The sequence below is a fragment of the Dama dama genome, chromosome 12 (genome assembly GCF_033118175.1).
Source record: "Dama dama isolate Ldn47 chromosome 12, ASM3311817v1, whole genome shotgun sequence".
In the NCBI taxonomy this organism is placed as follows: Eukaryota; Metazoa; Chordata; class Mammalia; order Artiodactyla; family Cervidae; genus Dama; species Dama dama.
The window spans coordinates 23,792,308-23,816,113 of record NC_083692.1 but is presented as its reverse complement, the minus strand read 5'-3'; the positions used below and the strand labels follow the sequence as shown (position 1 = coordinate 23,816,113).

At 37.7% G+C, this 23,806-nt stretch overlaps 1 protein-coding gene and 1 long non-coding RNA gene across 3 annotated transcripts in view; both read left to right on the top strand.

The window, feature by feature from the left end:
• Nucleotides 1-23,806, top strand: part of RAD51B (RAD51 paralog B) — a 609,692-nt gene that overhangs the window by 98,570 nt on the left and 487,316 nt on the right. The window lies entirely within an intron of this gene.
• On the top strand, nt 6,174-19,485 carry LOC133066088 (uncharacterized). The gene is made up of 3 exons (XR_009695073.1): nt 6,174-6,201; nt 12,220-12,361; nt 13,204-19,485. It is a non-coding gene; the product is annotated as an uncharacterized LOC133066088 (long non-coding RNA).

Genomic DNA, 23,806 nt, shown 5'->3' with positions numbered 1-23,806 from the left:
TCATTACATTATAGATACACCATGTTTATAAGTGACCTTCTCTTTTTAAAATTGTTAGAACTCTCTGTCCCCCAACTTTACTCTTAAGGAGGAATGAAGAGATTGAATAGTAACTGGAGATTCATTTAATACATTGATATTTTCTCATTAAAACTTCCATCTGTATAATGAAAAAAGACCCTGTGGGTTGATAAATAAGATAGTCACTGTCACAGAGGCTCTGGGCTAGCTGTTTATATCCATCCATCCATCTATCTGTTCATTTACTTCACAAGAATAGTCATAGACCCTTACTTCAAGTTTTTTTTTTCCTGACATGGTGGAAAGTCCATGTGAAGCAGACAGCAGTGAGTTGCACCAGTGTCAGTGGAGTAAGTCAGTGGTTTTCAGACTTTGTCTATGTATATATTTTGAATAAATAAGGGCAGGGTGGGAAGAGTGCTTAATTTTTCTCCTCTCTTTTCCCCCTTGATGAGAATTCATAGAATAACTTTTGAAAAATCACAGGTACACCAGTGTTCATCGCAGCAGTGTTTATAACAGCCAGGACATGGAAGCAACCTAGATGCCCATCAGCAGACAAATGGATAAGAAAGCTGTGGTACATATACACAATGGAATATTACTCAGCCATTAAAAAGAATACATTTGAATCAGTTCTAATAAGATGGATGAAACTGGGGCCCATTATACAGAGTGAAGTAAGCCAGAAAGATAAACACCAATACAGTATACTAACGCATATATATGGAATTTAGAAAGATGGTATCGATAACCCTATATGTAAGACAGTAAAAGAGACACAGATGTATAGACTTTTGGACTCTATGGGAGAAGGCAAGGGTGGGATGATCTGAGAGAACAGCATCGAAACATGTATAGTATCAAGTATGGAACAGATCGCCAGTCCAGGTTGGATGCATGAGACGAGTGCTCGGGCCTGGTGCACTGGGATGACCGAGAGGGATGGGATGGGGAGGGACGTGGAAGGGGGGTTCAAGATGGGGAACACATGTAAATCCATGGCTGATTCATGTCAATGTATGGCAAAAACCACTACAATATTGTAAAATAATTAGCCTCCAACTAATAAAAATAGATGAAAAAAAAAAAAGAAAAATCACAGGTACAGAGGATAAGTTATCTGGAAGGTCAGAAAAGAGTTTGTATACAGAAAGCAGTGAGGGAGGCTTACTTCATTTCTTCCCTACTTCTAAGATTATTAAAGCAGAATTAAGAATTTCCGTTTATCAATCTTATACTTTCGTATCTTGAAAGTCAGTAAAACACAAAATCCAAATTTATGACAGTTTCACCATCATAGTTCTCTGTGTGTAAACTCTTTAAAATATGAGAAAAGTAAGGAGAACTTCTAATTTAAGAACAGATGGATAGCCCAAGAATAAACTTATGTCTTAGAGCTCTATTGTTCTAAATGCTGGGCCCCAGACTGACTGTGTCAAATTTGGCAAGGCTTACAAATTTCAGCTCAGACATAATGAATCAGAATCTCCAGAGTAAGGCCCAGGTATTTTAAAAAGTTCTTTGCATTAAAATAACACCTCTGAAAAAAACAGATGTATACAAAAAAAAAAAAAAAAAAGCCTATAGAGAGAGATAATGATGTTATAAGGTATTAAGGTAAAGTGTGATGTAGAGTTTGTCCTATGGAGTTCTGGTGACAGAAGGCTGATTAATCATTATGTGAACCTACCTATAGTAATAGCTTGATATCATGGTAAAGAGATGGGTTCTGAACCCAGAATGTCTGGATTTAAACGTAGTTTGGTCACTTACTAGTTGTGTTACCTTGGGCAAAGTTTGAATAACTCCTTTGTGCCTCAGTTTCCTTATCTGTAAATTAGAGATAATGCTACTGACAGCTGTCTCAAAGGATTATTGTGACAATTACTTGAGATATTGAGTCAAAAGCACTTAAAACACTATTTAGCACACAGTAAACTTTCAGTGTGCTTTCATGGATCACAGCCTTGTAGTGAAAGGGCTTGAGACTCTGATGCTGGGAAGGATTGAAGGCAAAAGAGGAAGGGGGCAGCAGAGGATGAGATGGTTAGATAGCATCACCACCTCAATGGACATAAATCTGAGCAAACTCTGGGAGATAGTGGAGGACAGAGGATCCTGGTATGCTGCAGTCCATGGGGCCGCAAAGAGTCAGACACAACTTAGCAACTGAACAACAACAAAAACTCTCAGTCAAACTTTGCTACTATTATTATTTGTTCTTCTAATATACAGGAGTAAGTATTTGGTCCCTACTGTGATATTCTTCTTATAGTGGGTTTAGGCCTACTTAATTAGAAAGTGAAAAGAATGCAGGAAAAATGATTGCACAGATATGAGAGAGTGTGTGTGTGTGGTGTGTAGCTAGGCAGTTGCACCAAGTATATGTATAAAAATATGTAATGGGAAAAAAAAGCACACCCTCTAATTTTTTTGGAATAGAATTTTAAAATAACAGATTCTTAATTTACTACATTTTACATTTCTCTAGCGCTCTGATAAAATGAACAAAAATGATGTGGTCCTGATAGACACAGTAGATGGCGCTTTAGACTTAATTTTTAAAGGAACTGGCACCAGAAGGAAAAAGAAAACTAAAGCACATTTTAATGGACTTTTTTTAAAAGTTTCACCACCAGGACAGTTTCATTTTAGGATACATGCCTTTAAGAAGTAAGGATTTTTTTTTTTTTTTGACAGTGCTGGATAATAATTTTAGCAAAAATAAATTTCCCAGTTGCTATGTTTGTGCCAGGTTTGTCACTTGGAAAATGTTAGTTGTGTTTGAAGCCACAAATATATAAGGGAATAGTTTTCTTTTGAAACATTGAGATTTATGAGATTTCCCCTGCTCTTTTTCTCTATATTTAATATTCTTTTCCTAGTTTTTGGGGGGATCCTTTATTATTTTTATTTTATAAAAATGTCATAAAATTAATTTGAATCACATTCATTTATAATGTAGTTATATTTAAAAATTCAGCTGTAGTCATCCTAATGGGCCTCAAAATGTAGGTCTCCTTTAAAGGATAATTATAGTACTTTTGTTACTACTGTGTTATGCTTTGTGTACTTGATCTTACTTAATCTTAGCAATAACTCTATGGGGATTGCTATTCTCTCTTTTTAGATAAATAAACTGTCTCAGAGATGTTTTGTAACTTGCTGAGCTCACATACTTAGTGGTAGAAGTAGTAGCCGGTTTCAAAGTTTCATCTGTGCAGTGTAGGTGTGTTTTTTGAGCAGCTGCTGTATGTCAGGCTTGCTAAGCACTGGGCATGGATGGTATAGTGACCAAACTCTGCCCTTATGGACCTTGCAGATTGTTAGCTATTTGATAGCAACTCTTTGAAGTCTACAAGATTGGGAATATGCAGAGATGTATTTCAGAGTCACTGTGATTTTTAGGTAGGTCAGGGAGCCCTTAACCAGAAAGACTCATGCCTAGCTCGAATGTATTTCTATATTGAAATACTTCTTCAGGCATACTGATTCTAGCCAAGGGGAGAGCAAAATCTCCCTTCTCTCTACAGCTCTGGACAGTTAAATTATAAAATCAAAAAATGAAAAAAAATCAACAAATAAAACCCACCATAAACGAAACTGATTTCCAGATAAGGGACAATTAAAGAAAATATGAGTGTACTAGAATGTCAAAATTTTCCTTTCGTTAAATGGTATTGAAACGTATAAAGCAAGAAAATGTCAGTGACAGTCTGAGGAATAATGGACTTTGTGCCCAGTAAGACTATGGTAACTTCTAGATGGTTTCAATTGTGCCATTTGGTGAAATGTTTTGGTGTACAACCGCTCTGTGCTTAGTCACTCAGTTCTGTCCAACTCTTTGTGACCCCATGGACTGTAGCCCGCCAGGCTTCTCTGTCCATGGGGATTCTCCAGGTAGGAATACTGGAGTGGGTTGCCATGCCCTCCTCCAGGGGATCTTCCCAACTCAGGGATCGAGCTAAGGTCTCCTTCATTGTAGGCGGATACTTTACCAACTGAGCCACCTGGGAAGCCCAACCAGTCTAGGTGATACCCAAACTGCCAAGTATTCCTTTCACTTTGAGACGTTTACCATTTTTCTTTTAACTGATTTTTCTTTTCAAAAAGTTTTGCTCTATTATTTTCACATATAATCCCAAGCTCCTGTGCTAGAGAAAGGTTATGTAATTGATGAGGAAACAGACCAAGAGTTTTAAACTAAGCTCCATAACTGGACTTCAGTAAGTCTTTAGAACTCCTGAAATTGTGTGAAATGTTATGTGTAAGTACTCAGGAATGTTACTCTAGGAAGAAACTCCATAGTATCCACAAAATACTTAAAGAGTTCTATGACTATTAAAAAAGTTAAGCATTATTGTAATTAGGACTTTAGCCAAAGAAGTTTGCTAGATTCACTCCAGTTCAGGGTCCTGAAAAGAGAGGTATCTTCCCAAACAGCATCTTAGAGAAGGAGGGGCTGTTTTGTTCCTTGTAGGGATTGCAGTTTTGAGACTCTGAGTAAATTTGGGATTTGAAGGTATGTGTTTATCAATGGAGTTTTAGAACTCTCCAATCTCAGTGGGGTATCCTGATTTCAATTGGGGGATACCTTTTGGGGAAATGGAAAATGCTTCTTTTCAATATAATCTTTTAGTCAAATGATTCCCAGGTAGCGCAGTGGTAAAGAATCTGCCTGCCAGTACAGGAGACCCAAGAGACTGGGTTTTAATCCTTGGGTTGAGAAGTCCCCTGGAGTAGGAAGTGGCAACCCATTCCAGTATTCTTGCCTGGAAAATCCCATAGACAGAGGAGCCTGGTGAGCTGCAGTCTGTGGGGTTGCAGAGTCACAGAGTCAGACACAACTGAGTATGTGTGCATGGACATATTTTTTTTGTTTGTTTTGAAAATGAAATAGAAAGGTAGTAGCAAATGAAAAAAATTGTTAGCTCTCAGTGGAATAAATAACTGAAGAAATTAATTCCTAAATCTTTAAATTTCATCACAGGTTAAAGATATTCCTTTAGATCAAAGTCTTTGGTGTAAGTTCTTTGATAATACAAATTGGCTTTTTTGGGATACAGATTTAAAAGATAGGAGATATGTATAGGAGATGTGTATAGTTCTTTTTTTCCCTATCACCTCTCTTATCTTAACCTTTGCATATATTTTGCTGAAGAGCAGGTAGTTATAACTTATAGTTAGGGTTTCCTGATTAAGCTGTTACCTGTGTTTCTAGATAGATGAAACAAAAAGTAGAATTAGATTTCTTAATTTGATATATTTGTCTTTTATTTTTATCTAATAATTTTTTGATCAAACAGTGATCTTTTAATTCTAACACTGTCACACATAATAATAGTACCTATCATATAGGATATGGTTAAGATTATGGTGAAGGGTAGACTGAATAATAAATGCAGTGTTTAGTGTAGTATCTGACATTTAATGAATACTTACACAAGTATTAGCTATTGCTGTCTTCATCATCATCATTATCATTAATAGTAATATGTGTATTATATATCTCAATGACTGAATGTGAAAGTGAAGTTGCTCAGTTGTGTCCGACTCTTTGCGACCCCATGGACTGTAGCCTACCAGGCTCCTCTGTCCATGGGATTTTCCAGGCAGGAGTACTGGAGTGGGTCGCCAAACTGAATACATAGCATAAAATCACCCCAAAATGTAAAGAAATGGGAAGGCTGTGTTAGTTGGCCTCTTGTTTAGGGAAGCAGATTATCCCAGGAGTTGAGAGAGTTTCCTGCATGTGTATCTTTTATTCATGGGTTGATGGCAGTATAGATAGCTCTTTTTTTTTAATTAATTAATTTTTTATTGAAGGATAATGGCTTTACAGAATTTAGCTCTTTTCTGTCAAACCTCAACATGATTCAGTCATAGTATATATATATCCTCTCCCTTTTGAAACTCCCTCCCATCTTCTTCCTCATCCCACCCTTCTAGGTTGATATAGAGCCCCCGTTTGAATTTCCTGAGCTCTTTTGATGTAGGAAAAATAATGGCGTTAAATTGATTATAAATTCATGAGGGCAAGGACTATGTTTTATTTGCCTGTATCTTTTTTGGTTTTGGCTGTGCCGTGTGGCTGGGAGGATCTTGTTTTCCCAACCAAGGGGTCTGATGTGGTCCTCCTGCAGTGGAAGCGTGGAGTCCTAACCACTGGACCGCCAAGTAAGGCCCTCTTTGCCTGTACCCTTAACTCTCTTTTCAGTGTCTGGCCCATGATTGGTGTTCCATTAATTGTCTTTATTTATTTATGTTTTCTTTGTTTTTCCTTCAGCTTCCAAATATATTTGCTGTTTCCATATTCAGAATTCCTATGAAAGAGTTACATTAGTGTTGTGACTTGTTGAATTATTGGTTAAAATGTGGATCTTTTTTGGAATGTTTTGCTTGAAGCAAATTACTTGTGAAACAAGACTCAATTCAACTTAAGAACATTCAGACTTAAGACTTTTTGTAGAAAGGCAAATATTTGGTCTTAACAAAGGAAAAAACCTTTATCTTCATTTGTGTGTGTGTCAGGCAATCACTGATGTTTAACAACACTTAAGTTACCTAGTGTACTGGTGTGTATATATCATAATGGAAAAATGTACTGCCTAAAGAACAATGTCTTTAATAAGATATTTAAGAAAAACTGTTTACTCTCCCATATTAGAGAACTTTAGACAGCCCAGCAAATATTTATGATTATAGGAAAAATGATATTTTTCAGAAATGAATACCAATCATAACTATGGCAACTGTGACAAAATTAGGTAAAACAGTTACATCTGTTAACTTATCTGTCTCTTGGAAATGTATTTAGATTAAATACTAAATTGGACATAAAGATTAGTATTCCTGTTGCATACTAGAGCCCAGCTATATGCAGGCCCAGGGTACTTTGTTATATTTTATAAGAACATTGTAGATATGACCCCTTTGAAAAAGGGATTCTCATGAGGCTTGGTTGGTTCTTGAATCACGCAAGATTGAGTTCAAGTTAAGGGACATTTCACTTCTTTGGTCATTGAATTGTTTTCTCCCTATTTCTGGTAATAATGAACTCTGGATGCCTTCTGAGTCAGAGTAGAAATAATACAGTCTCTAGTAACAGGAATTAGGGTCTGGAGATAAATGATACTCAACATTAATCAGTTCAGTCACTCAATAGTGTCTGACTCTTTGCAACCCCATGAACCGCAGCACACCAGGCCTCCCTGTCCATCACCAACTCCCAGAGTTCACCCAAACCCATGTCCATTGAGTCGGTGATGCCATCCAAACCATCTGATCCTCTCTCATCCCCTTTTCCTCCTGCCCCCAATCTTTCCCAGCATCGGGGTCTTTTCAAATGAGTCAACTCTGCATCAGGTGGCCAAAGTATTGGAGTTTCAGCTTCAGCATCAGTCCTTCCAATGAATATTTAGCACTGATTTCCTTTAGGATGGACTGGTGGGATCTCCTTGCAGTCCAAGGGACTCTCCAGAGTCTTCTCCAACACCACAGTTCAAAAGCATCAATTCTTCGGCACTCAGTTTTCTTTATATTCCAACTCTCACATCCATACATGACAACTGGAAAAACCATAGCCTTGACTAGATGGACTTTTGTTGACAAAGTAATGTCTCTGCTTTTCAATATGCTATCTAGGTTGGTCATAGCTTTCCTTCCAAGGAGTAAGCGTCTTATAATTTGATGGCTGCAGTCACCATCTGCAGTGATTTTGGAGCCCAGAAAAATAAAGTCAGCCACTGTTTCCCCATCTATTTGCCATGAAGTGATGGGACCGGATGCCATGATCTTAGTTTTCTGAATGTTGAGCTTTAAGCCAACTTTTTCACTCTCTTCTTTCACTTTCATCAAGAGGTTCTTTAGTCCTTCACTTTCTGCCATAAGGATGGTGTCATCTGCATATCTGAGGTTATTGGTATTTCTCCCAGCAGTCTTGATTCCAGCCTGTGCTTCCTCCAGCCCAGCGTTTTTCATGATGTACTCTGCATATAAGTTAAATAAGCAGGGTGACAATATACAGCCTTGACATACTCCTTTTCCTATTTGGAACCAGTACTACCTTTCTTAGGGACTGGAATGAAAACTGACCTTTTCCAGTCCTGTGGCCACTGCTGAGTTTTCCAAATTTGCTGACATATTGAGTGTAGCAGTTTCACAGCATCATCTTTCAGGATTTGAAATGCTCAACTGGAATTCTATCACCTCCACTAGCTTTGTTCGTAGTGATGCTTCCTAAGGCCCATTTGACTTCACATTCCAGGATGTCTGGCTCTAGGTGAGTGATCACACCATCGTGATTATCTGGGTCAGGAAGATATATTTTGCACAGTTCTTCTGTGTATTCTTACCACCTTTTCTTAATATCTTCTGCTTCTGTTAAGTTCCTACCATTTCTGTCCTTTATTGAGCCCATCTTTGCGTGAAATGTTCCCTTGGTATCTCTAATTTTCTTGAAGAGATCTCTAGTCTTTCCCATTCTATTGTTTTCCTCTATTTCTTTGCATTGATCGCTGAGGAAGGCTTTCTTATTTCTCCTTGCTCTTCTTTGGAACTCTACATTCAAATGGGTATATCGTTCCTTTTCTCCTTTGCTTTTCGCTTCCCTTCATGATACTCAGCATACATATTCAACATACAGTGTTACAATATTTTTGTTTTGGTAGGAGATTGCTTACAGTATATGTAGTTGGTCACCTGTGGTTTGGTATCCATTGAAATCTATTGTTACTCATTTGGTCTGGAGTTGGGTGAGGTTTGTATTAAAAATATCATCTTGTCAGACGGCTTCTGGTCTTTTTCTTTCTTCTGTGGTAGTGTGCTATTATTAAGCAAAATTTTTATGAACATTTTTAGAAGAATAGAAATTGAAAAATTATTTCTTAACTAACTTCAGCCTTAAATATAGCGCTCATTCCCCCCACCCCCAAAAAGCTTGTTGTCCCTTTGGATTAAAAGGTTTAGACAGAGTGGAGTAAGAATGGTGAGTATTTTTGAAATTCAAAAGTTCGAACCTATTTCCTCTTGATCATATAATCACAGGAGTCACAAAAGAATGGGCCTCATTATCCGTAGATGAGAGTTCAAGATTATCTGAATTTAAAGTTTTAAATTAGGGTCTTCCCTGGTGGTGCAGTGGATAGGAATCCACCTGCCAGTGCAAGGGGGCACAAGGTTCGATCCCTGGTCCAGGAAGATTCCACATGCCTTGGAGCATTTAAGCTGCTAGCCAGAACCACTGAGCCTATATGCCACAACTATTGAAGCCCACTCTATAGCCCGAGGGTAGCAACTATTGAAGCCTGTGTGCCTAGATTTTGTGCTCTGCAACAAGAGAAGGAACCATAATGAGAAGCTTGTGTACTGCAATGAAGAGTAACCCCTGCTCGCCGCAACTAGAAAAGAGCCCATGCAGTAATGAAGACCCAGTGCAGCCAAAAATAAATAAACACATTTAAAAAAATTAAATTTTACTTTAACCATAGTAACATTATTAAAAAACTTATTTAAATCACAGTTGACTTTATACTACCACATTGTCTTGTGAGGTGATGTCAGGTGGCTGGAAAATTGTTTATAGTTACCCTTGAAGGTACCTCATTCTCCTAAGGACACCTTCTATAGCCTAGTATTTATTTGCAAAATAAACCACATTTTCCCCTTGTCTTATTAAAATGATGGAATTATTTCTAGCATATGGAAACATTTCTGCACCTCATGTTGTTTTGAGCAAGTAACCCCATGTGATTTACAAATGACAGTAAAAGCAATAGATATTTCCAAATGCTATTAGAATGATAAAACTAATATATGAGTATTAAAAATTTTCTTCATTGGGATAAATGAAGACTGGAATGAATAAAGTATTAGGCACTCTTTCTACTCTTTTAATTCCAGAATTACTTTAATTATTGTTGCTATTTTAATTTTTGTTGCTACTGTAATATCAGTATCACCACAGAACCCTCTCAACACGCAACCAGAAATTGCCCAAACCAAAGGTAGAATGTTCTCCCTGGCTTCACTTATAGAGAAAATAGCTGGTAGTTAAAAAAAAGGTGTTCAAACTCTTGAAAGTATCATTTTAAATTATCATTGTCAAAACAAAATACATGCCAGGTTGAGATTTTAAGCATATAAAATCTGTGCATGGAAGAATGAATGAAATATTTCTATAATATATTAACAAATGATCAGATATTAATATATGGGGAGAAGTAATAGTAAACCTGGTCATGTATTCTGACTGTATATGAGCAGAGTGCTCATAAAAAATAGTGATATATCACTGTAATAGGATGTAGTCTAAACTTCCTAAATGACATCTTGAAATTTTGCCCTGTCCGAAAACTTTTTTTTTTTTTAGGAAGGACAGATGGTTTAGCTGCTGTCTTCAAGGAAAAAGAAAAAGTGACATCATAACCTATATTAAATTTCATGAGGTAAAGTAAAGATGGCCTCTGAAAAAATTATAAGGTAGAGAAGGAGCAGGAGAAGAAGGAAAGGAGCTTTTAAAATAATAGAAATAGTTGAAGATATTAGGGTATCTAATATTGTCAGGAATGGTGCGTGTAATGAGACTGTTGGCCGAGTGCAGCTTCAGAGTTCTCTGAGGATTCTAAAAGCAAAAATTGTTTTTTCAACACAAAACTCTTTCTGAATCAGACATTCTTTGACATCTTAAAATGAGTGTCTGCTACTATACCAGCTGTTTTGTGAAACTTCATTAATTCAGTGCATATTCTAGATCCATCTACTGTAGGCTGGTACGCTGAGCGTTTCAGAAAGAACAAGATGTTACGATATTGTTTCTGTCTCAAGAGAATTTATTATCCAGTAAGGGAGAGAGCATCCATATACAAATATCTACAGCACCGAGCAGAACGAGCTATCGGAGAGGGCTTTACTGACAAGACAGATTCCATCCTTGTCAAGATGATCGCGTCATGAAGGAGGACAGGTGAACCGGATGTCGTTTTGCTCTTATTTTTTTCCGGCTGTACCACATGGCTTGTGGGGTCTTAGTTCCCTGACCAGGGATCAAACCCGAGCCCCTTGCGGTGGAAGCACTAAGTTCTAACCACTTGGCTGCCAAGGAAGTTCCCTGGGGTTGTTGTGTGTGTAGAATTTGGACAGTTTAAGATGGAATTGGGGTAGGAGTTAGGCTTTTGGCAAAGAAAGGAGCATGGGCAAAGGTGGCGCAGGGATGAAGATGGGGACACATTCAGGGAACAGAGCAGAGCTGAGAGAGGGTGAAGTGTAGGTTTTATGGAAGAGAGTGGTGGGAGGCAAAATGGAAAGTAAAGCTTGGAGTCAGGCATGAAAGGTTTTAGAAAGTAAACTGAAGGATTTTGGTCTTTATTCTCTAAGCAGTGGGGAGTTCATGAAAACTCTTCATCTGTGACAAGATAGGAGCTAATAGCTGTGCTTTAGAATAATTAACTGGAAGGATACAATGTAGTAGGGAGAAACTTTAGAACTAAGATTTAAAATTAAGAGGCCGTTGGAGAGGCCCACGTGAAAAATAATCAGGGCCTGATAGCAGGTGTGGCAGTGGAAAAGGAAAAAAAGGAGAAACATTTAGTGAGAATCAGCAGAACTGAACTGTGATTATGTGGGGTAAGTAAAGGAAAAGAAAATTCAAGGAAGATTTGCATCTGCCTGAGTTAGGGCAGTGGTGCTGCCGTTAACAGAAAGAGGAATATTAGGCAGAGGAGCTGGTTTGGGAAATTAAGAAAATTCGTTATGACAGTGGTTGAGGAGGAAAAAAGAAGATTAGTTAAATGGTTGAAATGAATGGGTAGGGGCACATAAGAATGGTAAGGAAGAGAAACAGAAGACAAGAGAAGATTAAAAATGAAGCCTTAAGAAATACTTATCTTTGGGGATTCGAATAGAAAAAAAGGAAGAAGTTGGCAAGAATGGTCCTTTGACCCTCTTTAGGGGATGAAGAGATAAGGACACTGTGTTATTCAAAGGTCCCTCTTTTAGGCTGTGTGACCCTGTTTAACAGTGGTCACTGAAGATTTTACTATCTGTGTGGTCCCTGCTATACTCTCTCAAAGACTTTTCACTGTCCAGTGAGTGGCCTTTCTACCAAAGAAAACTCCCCAAATTTCTGGGAAATTGGTTACAGTAGCCCTCTAACTCAACTTAATTCCATTGTTCTATTTTTTTATTTCAACATCACAGGAGCTGTTATGACTGATAATCAACAAAAGGGTACAAGGAATCAGAGGCTTACATTGCGAGTGCCAAGATTATATAGCACTCCTGAGCTCACCTGATAGATCAGATTCTATGTGCGTAATTCCCCCATTGGGAAGGAGTCAGTGTGAGTCCGTTGTTTCTTTTCCTGTATCTTATGAGTGAGGGAAGGGCGGTAGGCATATTGTTGGTATAGAGGCTGGCTCTCGTGTTTGTTCTCCAGATCAATGTGTCACTTGGAGACCAAGAGCTGAAAACATTTTAATGAGAGTTCAGTCAGTAGTATCATGATTAACACCACTTGGTTTAGTGGTTTTGAGCTCATGGATGGCCTTTGAGAAGATAGTTTTAGTAAAATGATATAGGTAGAAGAATCCACTAGTTATAGGATAAATACGCTATTGAGAATGGACTTAACTATTGTAAACTACTCTTTCAGGACTTGAGACTAGAGAGGAATGGGAGTAGAAAGATAGGAGCACTAGGATGAAAGGAAGATTTTTTTCCCCTTGTCTCTCTCTTGGTTTTTAGTGGGAAAATGAACATGTTTGTAGGCAGAGGTAAGGGAGCCTTAGGAGAATGTACTGGGGAGTAGAGGGTTCATTACTGATTGACAGATACCGGAGGAGTCTGGAAAGAAGGAGAGCAAGAGTACGGGTTCAGGTATTGGTGTTGGGAGGGAATATTTAGAGATCAGAGGAAAAACGACGAAAGATGGATGAAAGTGGGGGAGAGGACAGATGCTGAGGGACAATGTACCACATGACCTCAGACATCTCATTAAAGAAGGAAAATCCACTTGCCAGGAGTGAGGGGAAAGGAAAGAGGAGAAAAGATGTTGGAGTAGCTGCTGTGAGAAATAGTTAAGTTGTTGAGTTTCAGTGAGAACACAGTTGAGGATAGTTAATTTTATTTCTTGCTTTTCTTTAGTAAGATTTACATGAGGTTTTTGTTTTTTTCACTTAAAAGGATAGAAGAAATTTCCATGAACGTCTGCACTCAAAAATGTGAAGAATTTTGTTGTCAGCTAATTCATGCTGATGCACATATCTTGGATCCAGAAATATAGATGACAATGGTACTATTCCTGCTGATGGGTGGATCACAGAAAAGCAATATCCACTGAGGACCTGATGGTTCTTTCAAGTGTTAAAAGAAAACAGAATTTCTTCAGGGACTTGTTTTAGGAATGTAGCTTGGGATTTCGCCAAGCATATCTTCTCTGTCACTCAGTGGCGTGGTTTTGCATGACAGTGTCTGGCTCCTCTTGTTTCTGATTTCTTCTTTTTCATATGAAAGGTATTTCTCAAGGTTTGGAAATACTCCAAATCAAGATATGTAAAAGATGCTTGACTCAATCCAAGAAGACTGTACATTTTCTGAATTTGTCATGATGAAAAATGAAATATTACATATAGGTATTGTGGTAGTTCAGAAAAGTGAGACATTAAATTCTATGGGGCTAACATTCATTGTGTAGCATTCATTGTGTATAATGAACTTGACAAACATCTGTAGAACAAAGCAGAATTCAACCATCTGAGAAGACTCCCAGATCCCAACCTTTTTTTTTTTTTTTGGTCAATGGGAATGCTTCATGAAGGCACAGCACATGAACTAGACAATATAGTACATTTAGAATTTGGATGATGAAGGTGAGTTTGGGGTAAGAGGCTTTTGGCAAAGAAAATAGTATAAGCAGAGATGAAACAGAGGTGGAGATGTGGGACATATTAAGGAAACTTCTTTCTTTCCCTAGTTCCTTTTCTGAAAGTAAATACTTGAGGTAGCTGCTTGTGGAGGACATACAGTTCAGATAGTATGACATCTTTCTTTGTCTTGTTTTACTTTAATGGTGATTGTCTGATTTTTAGAATTACTTGCTATTCTTAAACTGGAAAGAAAAAAGAAATGTCAAAGTCTTTAAGTTTTAGCAGTTGCCATCTTCATTTCAACTAAACAGTGTTTTAAAATACGCCTGCTATATATAAGATGTTGATGAACAAGATAAAATTCCTGCCCTTGAAACATGTGCACCCTGTTAAGAGAAATTTCACCTTGGAAATTTTAATAATTTGAGCAAACTATGCTTTAATGTTCAATTTATTACACAATATAAACAAACCAAATTGTGCATAATTTGGTATATTCCCGTTGTGATTCTAGAGCTACACTGTTCAGTATATTAACCACTAGCCACTTGCGGCTGTTAAAATGAATGAAAATTAAATAAAATTAAAAACTAAGTCACACTGGTTCATTTCTGAGTGCTTAGCAGCCACATATGACTAGTATTTATTAGTATATACTGTACTGGAAAGCAAAGATACTGATTATTCCGCAGTTGGAGGAAGCTCTGTCCTGCCCAGAGATCTAAAACGTGTTTTAATTGCTTTGGTCGGGTGACTGGCTGAGTCGTTCTCCTCGATGAAGCAGCCACAGTACTGAGCGTTTTTGCTGTGCCAGGCGTTGTGCCAAGGCCAGCATCGTGTCAGAGAAGCCCCGCAACAGCCCAGCGAAGATGAAGAGACTGGAGCTGAGCAAGGTCAAGTCACGTGCCCAACATCACTTAGCTGAGAAAAGGCCGAGTCAGGATCTGTACCTAAGCCCCTCTGATGCCGTATGTGCATGTGTGCTCACTCAGTTGTGTCCGACTCGTTGCGACCCCATGGACTGTAGCCCGCCAGGCTCCTCTGTCCTTGGGATTTCCCAGGCAAGAATACTGGAATGGGTTGCTATTTCCTCCTCCAGGGGATCTTCCCAACCCAGGAATCTGAACCTGCGTCTGCTACGTCTCTTGCATTGGCAGGATTCTTTACCACCGCGCCACCTGGGAAGCCTCTCTATAAACCTTCATTAAATGCCTGCCATGTGCCAGGTGTTGTGATAGAGCTAAGTAATAAAGAAAAGTCATGGTTTCTGTCCACAGGGACTTTTCAGTCTGGTGGAGGAAAGAGATAAGTTAACAGGTGGATTACATAGGATATGATAAATGTTTTCATTTATCGTAGGTAAATAATCTGCCTGCATTGCAGGAGACCCTGGTTCGATTCCTGGGTCGAGAAAATCTGCGGGAGAAGGGATAGGCTACCCATTCTAATATTCTTGGGCTTCCCTTGTGGCTCAGCTGGTAAAGAATCTGCCTGCCATGTGGGAGACCTGGGTTTGATCCCCGGGGTTGGGAAGATCCCCTGGAGAAGGGAAAGGCTACCCACTCCACTGTTCTGGCCTAGAGAATTCCATGGACTGTATAGTCCATGGGGTTGCAAAGAGTCAGACACAACGGAGCGACTTTCACTCACTGTGGGAGAAGAAATCCAAGAGGCTATGAGCAGTATATAAGGAAAACTACAGAAGCAATGCTCAAGGTTTACCTCTGAGGAAAGGTCAAGAGATACTGGCTTGTGTAAGCTGAGAGAGTGAGTGAAAAGATGATCCTGGCAGTGTAAAACACCTAGGATGTAAAAGAGCACAGCAAACTGGAGGGACTGAAAGATGTTCACTCTGACTGGGGCCCACGTAATCTCTAAGATCTAGTAATTCAGAGTCTTTTTATGATATATTTAAATTATTTTAAAAAACAGGCTGAAGTTGAACGGTTCTATGAAGACCTACAAGACCTTCTAGAACTAACGCCCAAAAAAGATGTCCTTTTCATTATAGGGGACTAGAATGAAAAAGTAGGAAGTCAAGAAATATCTGGAGTAACAGGCAAATTTGCCCTTGGAATACAGAATGAAGCAGGGCAAAGGCTAATAGAGTTTTGCCAAGAGAACACACTGGTCATAGCAAACACCCTTTTCTAGTAGCACAAGAGAAGACTCTACACATGAACATCACCAGATGGTCAATACCAAAATCAGATTGATTATATTGTTTGCAGCCAAAGATGGAGAAGCTCTTACAGTCAGCAAAAACAACACTGAGAGCTGACTGTGGCTCACATCATGAACTCCTTATGCACAGATGGGCACAATAAAGGACAGAAATGGTATGGACCTAATAGAAGCAGATGATATTAAGAAGAAGTGGCAAGAATACACAGAAGAACTATACAAAAAAGATCTTCCTGACCCAGATAATCATGATGGTGTGATCACTCACCTAGAGCCAGAGATCCAGGAATGTGAAGTCGAGTGGGCCTTAGGAAGCATCACTACAAACAGAGCTAGTGGAGGTGGTGGAATTCCAGTTGAGCTATTTCAGATCCCAAAAGATGATCTGTTAATGTGCTGCACTCAATATACCAGCAAATTTGGAAAGCTCTGCAGTGGCCATAGGACTGGAAAAGGTCAGTTTTCATTCCAATCCCAAAGAAAGGCAATGCCAAAGAATGCTAAAACTACCACACAACTACATTCATCTCTCATGCTAGCAAAGTAATGCTCAAAATTCTCCAAGCCAGACTTCAACAGTACATGAACCGTGAACTTCCAGATGTTCAAGCTGGATTTATAAAAGGCAGAGAAACCAGAGATCAAATTGCCAACATCCGCTGGATCATTGAAAAAGCAAGAGAGTTCCAGAAAAACATTTACTTCTGCTTTGTTGACTATGCCTAAGCGTTTGTGTGGATCACAGCAAACTGTGGAAAATTCTTCAAGAGATGGGACTACCAGACCACCTGACATGCCTCCTGAGAAATCTGTGTGCAGGTCAAGAACCAACATTTAGAACTGGGCATGGAACAAGAGACTGGTTCCAAATAGGGAAAGGAGTACATCAAAGCTGTATTTTGTCACCCTGCTTATTTAACTTATATGCAGAGTACTGTATGTGAAATGCTGGGCTGTATGAAGCACAAGCTGGAATCAAGATAGCTGGGAGAAATATCAATAACCTCAGATATGTAGATGACACCACCCTCATGGGAGAAAGTGAAGAACTAAAGAGCCTCTTGATGGAGGTGAAAGTGGCGAGTGAAAAAGTTGGCTTAAAGCTCAACATTCAGAAAACTAAGATCATGGCATCTGGTCCCATCACTTCATGGTTAATAGATGGGGAAACAATGGAAACAGTGACAGCCTTTATTTTTTGGGGCTCCAAAATCACTGCAGATGGTGACTGCAGCCATGAAATTAAAAGACGCTTGCTCCTTGGAAGGAAAGTTATGACTAATCTAGACAGCATATTAAAAAGCAGAGACATTACTTTGCCGACAAAGGTCTATCTAGTCAAAGCTATGGTTTTTCCAGTAGTTGTGTGTGGATGTGATAATTGGACTATAAAGAAAGCTGAGCCCCAAAGAATTGATGCTTTTGAAGTGTGGTGTTGGAGAAGACTCTTGAGAGTCCCTTCGATTGCGAGGAGATCCAACCAGTCCATCCTAAAGGAGTTCAGTCCTGATTATTCATTGGAAGGACTGATGATGAAGCTGAAACTCCAGTACTTTGGCCACCTGATGCAAAGAGCTGACTCATTTGAAAAGACCCTGATGCTGGGAAACATGGAAGCCGGGAGGAGAATGGGACGACAGAGGATGAGATGGTTTGGATGGCATCGCTGACTCCGTGGACATGGTTTGAATAGGCTCTGGGAATTGGTGATGAACAGGAAAGCCTGGCGTGCTGCAGTCTATGGGGTTGCAAAGAGTTGGACACAACTGAGCAACTGAACTGAACTGAAAAAACAGGGTCCTTCCTTTTCTGAAAAGAAAAAAAAGATCCCTGGGTCTCTCCCACTGTTTGGGGAGCTTCTTATACCTATCTTACATTTGTAGATCCTGCAGTTACAGGAAGATAAGAGGTAAAAAGATATTGGAGAAAAGAAGGAAGAAAGAGAGAAAGATAGTCAGAACAAGCTGCAGAGAAGTAAGATAGGTAATATTTGATGGGGAATGTCAGTACCATTTATAATTCTCAGACTCCCTGTCTCTTAGCAAAAGTTCAGATCAGCCATTTCTAAAGGTCATGTTTTGCTATCATGAAATGTATTTATGTGAGAATATTTTTGATAAGGTATCTAAAAATTGAATTGCTGTAGTGTTTCATTTCATTAGAAATCATAATATAATTTTCTTTATTTTATTGTCATGTCTGTGCACTTACAGTGTATTCCACCTGGCAGAAATTTAAAAGCTGTTATTTTTATAGGGGAATACATAGTCATTGTAAGACTAAGATTGAAACATAAGGAGTCAGAGATGGAGTAGGGTCAGGACACAATGAATTGTATCTTTACTCACCAATTCCAGAGATTATTCTATGTATTATACAAAATACATTACACATAATAAATCTCTCATGCTTTGTAAATATTTAGTTGTTGTTGATTTATTTCTGCCCTACTGGCAGCCATCACGTCTCTGTTCTGCATTGTGAAACTTTGTTTATATGTCTGTGTCAACATCATCTGCTCTAGGATGGAGGCTTCTGGAAGGCAGGGATGATGTCTATTTGCTTTGCATAATGCTTAGCATATAGCTCTTTACATGGAGCTTTATTTTTGTTTGATGGTGATGATTTTCTTTATGTATTTCTTTTCTTTCCTGTCTTCAGATTGGCCACATCTTCTGATAACAATGAATCCCATGGAACACAAAAGTGAAATTAACTGTTGAATGCCTACTAAGGCTGGGCAGCCCAATGCCTCTTGCAGCTATATGAGGTCTTACACCACCACAAAGAGGCACCCTCTTGTTAAAAAATTAAAAATACAGAGAAGCCACCCACGTTGGTTTTCATGAAGGAAAAATTTGGTGTCTAGTTTTACCACCAAGTGCTTGTCAAATAAACTTGGTATGAAATCAAGGCTGAATACAGTAAACAGAAAATTCAGATAAAAGCTAAGTGGAAAAAAAAATCCTCTTTATTTCCATCCCTATTCTTTTTGGGGATGGGCTTCTGGAATAGTGTTGGGGGTTGAATGTAAGTTTGATCAAATGGAGCTGGAGCCAAGTGAGTAAAAACTCAGTATTTTTTGAAGATCTTCCAACTCTTTGTTTTAGTAAAAACAGATTTTACTAGTGTATCCTCCTTCAGATTGTCCACCTTTTAAAACTTGCATCACTAAATTATAAATCTGGGTATTCAAAGGCATTGTGTGGACACAATTATTAAGTTTAATTTTGTTAGAATATTCCAAACACTAAAAAGAAACATCCTAGATTCTTAAGGTACCTTTAAACTTTTCCTTAAAAACTTCCCTTTCTCCTTTACCTTGCCTTTTCTGCCCTTTCTCTAGATTTATCATGAATTTTTCTATTGTATTTCAGAGAACTTTTAGGGGTTACTTGTTACAACTTTTATTATAGTCAGCTTTTTATGTAACCTTGTTTGTATTAACCTATTATAAGTGACATTTCTTTTATATGATTTCTAGATTCTTCATTTTTATTTTTTATTCTGTATTTTATTGAGGTCTGTATGTGTAAAATAACAAATCTTATTATCAGAGGAATCAATATTATTAATCTTGATGTTTAGATTATGATTTTTAAGCTTTTTGAAGGTTTCTGTTTGATTCTCTTGGGTTCCTTTGGGCAATACTTACTTTTTTTTCCGTTCAATACTTAGCATTGAAAAATGAAGATAGCCCCGGAATAAATATGCTTATGTATCTTGTGTTATTTAGATGATTAAAGATTCATTTATAAAACAGTTAAAAGTTATCATGTTATATCTTCTTTCTCATATGTATGTATGTGTATATATATATATATATATATATATAGACATCTAAAAACATTTATCAATTATAATGTGCCTCTTCCTACCAAGAATCAGACTCTTTTTATGAAACCACTTTGTAAACTTTTTTGAAATATACAAATATAAAATTGATATTCTATATGAAGTATTTAAATATACTATTCAACTATTGAGCAGAAGAAGAATCAAGTTCAGGGAAGCTGAATAAACCATTGTTTATTCAAAGTCACAGTTTCATAGGAGCTGAGGCTCAAATTCAGGAGTGGTTTGATTTCATTTCACTTGATCTTTTCATGACATCATTTCATCTCTTCCTAAAAAATATTCAAGTCTTTTATGATTAATTTCCATAAATCACATTTGTTTGATTAGTTATCAATGAAGGTTCTTATTTTCTTCAGCTCAAAGTTTCAGAAGAACCTATATCTTGGCTTTTGTTCCAGGACCCTGTCTCAGGGATTTTAGTAATTTGAAAGCATCAGAGTATAGGTTTATCAGTATATACACAATATACCTAAGAGGAAATATATTTAAGAGAAATATATTTTTGAGAACACTGGATGGTGCCTGGACATATTGATCAACAATTTCCCAGACTCTGAAAGGAATTTCTTTATCCAGATACAGTTTGATAAGAGAAATTCTCTAAGGCCCTTATTTCCTTAACCTCTGAAACAGAAGAATGGGATCAGTCAGGAAAAAAGGAGGAGATGTTTTCTTTCACACATGTTCTGTATCTCTGTCTGAGACAAATGGGGTGCTGGTGATCAGTATACCAAAACGGCTTACTTTGCTGTTTTTTCAAAGACTACTACTACTCATAGCTTGAGGAAGAACTTTATTCTTGGAAAGTTATATATTTTGGATCATTGACATAAAGATGGTTAGTGCTTAGCTGGATACTTAAAATTTATAGCTGGCATAAGTTATAGTGATATAAGCTCTGTATGTGTTAGTGCCTATCAATATCTGTGTATGAGTAACAGTACACAAAAAAATTTGGGAAGTTTAGGTAGGCAAAAAGAAAAAAATCACTGACTACAGTAGAAAGCTATGAAAATTCTGTTGATAGCCTTTTGGACTTTATAGTACATGTATCAGTTCAGTTCAGTTGCTCAGTTGTGTCTGACTCTTTGCGACCCCATGAACTGCAGCATGCCAGGCCTCCCTGTCTGTCACCAACTCCCAGAGTTCACCCAAAGCCATGTCCGTTGAGTCGGTGATGCCATCCAACTACCTTATCCTCTGTTGTCCCCTTCTCCTCCTGCCTTCAATCTTTCCCAGCATCTGGGTCTTTTCAAATGAGTCAGCTCTTTGCATCAGGTGGCCAAAGTATTGGAGTTTTGGCTTCAGCATCAGTCCTTCCAATGAATATTCAGGACTGATTTCCTTTAGGATGGACTGGTTGGATCTTCTTGCAGTCCAAGGGACTCTCCAGAGGCTTCTCCAACACCACAGTTGAAAAGCATCAGTTCTTCGGTGCTCAGCTTTCTTTCTGAAAGCTTTCTCTCAGCTTTCAACTCTCATATCCGTACATGACTACTGGAAATATCACAGCCTTGACTAGATGGACCTTTGTTGACAAAGTAATGTCTCTGCTTTTCAATTTGCTATCCAGGTTGGTCATAACTTTCCTTCCAAGGAGTACATGTATATACACACATAAATCAAACACAATATACATAATAAAAATAATAAATACACTTTAAAAGTATGCTCATATTGATGAAAAGTGAGTTGTAGAGCTATGGAAACAAATTATGGACTAGTAAGTGGTGGAGAGCCAGTAAGGAATAGACTAGAGATGGCTGAAAATTTAACGGGTTGGAGCAAAAGCTTGATACATTCACCATAAAAACAGGGGAAAAGATTAAAGCATATTGGTTAACAATGAAAGATATGACACAAGGTGAGTCAAGGAAAAGATTACTGGTGTCTATGAGGAAGAGGAGTCAATGAAGGGAACTAAAAAGATATTCAGAGAATTAAAACAGCAAAACTTAAATGAACAGCTAAATCTGCAGGTTAAACATATACACCAAACATTGAAATTGGTAAAGAAGAATCAGTATCAACTCATATCCTGGTTGCGTCTGAAGAGAGATTTCTTCAGTCATCACACAAGAGCAAAAGTCATCTGCAAGGGAGAAGATTAGAGTGGTCTGAGACTTCTCTACAACAAAGTGTAAAACTAGAGAAGCTGTGTCAACAAAGTTCAGATACAGGAAAGTATGACTAAAAATATTGTATCTAGCCAAGTTATTAAAGAAGCAGCAGACATGTAATCCTCAAATGTGAAAGAACCGTGAGAATACAGTATCTGTGAGATCCCTGGAAAACTTGTTAAAAAATTTAGCTAACCAAGAGATGAATCAAAACAAAAGTGGTTTTGAATATTAAAAACATTTATATATAAGTCTCAGATTTAGAAACTGTGGTAACAGGATGTGAAAATTATACACCGTAGCAAAGTAAAACAAATATTGGGAGGTGGGTGGAAGGGAAATGGAAATTATTAATCTCTTTATCTTTCATAGCGACAGTTCAGTCAATATAGTCTAAAATTTAAAGTAGTTTTAAAGTAATATTAATCTCTATGGTTTTTTATAATTTTTCTTAAACATGGATGTTTTATAATTAATATTTTTTGAGTGAAGAAGCAATTGTCTAAGGTTTAAAATTGCTTCAGTTTCGTTTTAACTTCTGTTACTTTCAAGTAAAATTAGCATTGATATATTTTTATTATTGTTAAAAGTGGGTATACTCTTATTTTTTAGAAGTAAGTATACACTTATTTTTAAAACTGAGAATACTCATCCTAGAAATAATAAATTTATTTTTGTTTATCCTTCTATCTGTATATGTGGGTAGCTGTCTGGAGTGATATCCACTAAATCTTAATACTGAATATTTCTCAATGGTGAGATTTTGGGTCATTTGTTGAATTATTCATTGTTTATTTTGTATTATTTCAATATTTATAGACTATTTAGTGAAAATGATACAATGAACTTATTATCCTGAAAATAGATTTATACTTATGTTTCTCAGATATAGAATTTACTATCCTCATTTACTTTGCCAACAAAGGTCCGTCTAGTGAAAACTATGGTTTTTCTAGTAGTCATGTATGGATGTGAGAGGTGGACCATAAAGAAAGCTGAGCACTGAAGAATTGATGTTTTTGAACTGTGGTGTTGGAGAAGACTCTTGAGAGTCCCTTGGACTGCAAGGAGGTCAAATCAGTCCTAAAGGAAATCAATCCTGAATATTCATTGGAAGGACTGATGCTGAAGCTGAAACTACAGTACTTAGGCCAAGAACTGACTGATTGGAACTAACTCATTGGAAAAGACCCTGATGCTGGGAAAGATTGAAGGCAGGAGGAGAAGGGGATGACAGAGGATAAGATGGTTGGATGGCATCACCGACTCGATGGACATGAATTTGAGGAAGCTTCTGGAGTTGGTGATGGACAGGGAAGCCTGGTGTGCTGCAGTCCTTGGGGTCGCAAAGAGTCGGACATGACTGAGTGACTGAACTGAACTGATCCTTGTTTAAAAAAATTTATTATGACCCTTTTCCTCTCGCCATTATATTTAACAGCTCACAGTGTTTTATGGATATGTTATACTTCTTATTCCAATCTTGATCTCAGTTTCTTCATCTGTAATTTCAGAGTTGGATTAGGTTAGTAGTTTGCAGTCTTATTCTTTAAAGAATAGAAACTTTCCAATAAACAAAACAATTTATAACTCTTGGAATATAGTTTCAAAGCTGTACAGATTAGGTAATTTCTGAGGTTTATTCCATTTTACCAGAGAAGTGTCTTTCATAGGATTTTTTTTTTTTTTGAGTGATTGCTTACTGTGTGTTAAAAAAAGAAAAATCAATAGCCATGATCTTAAGAATCAGAATTTTAA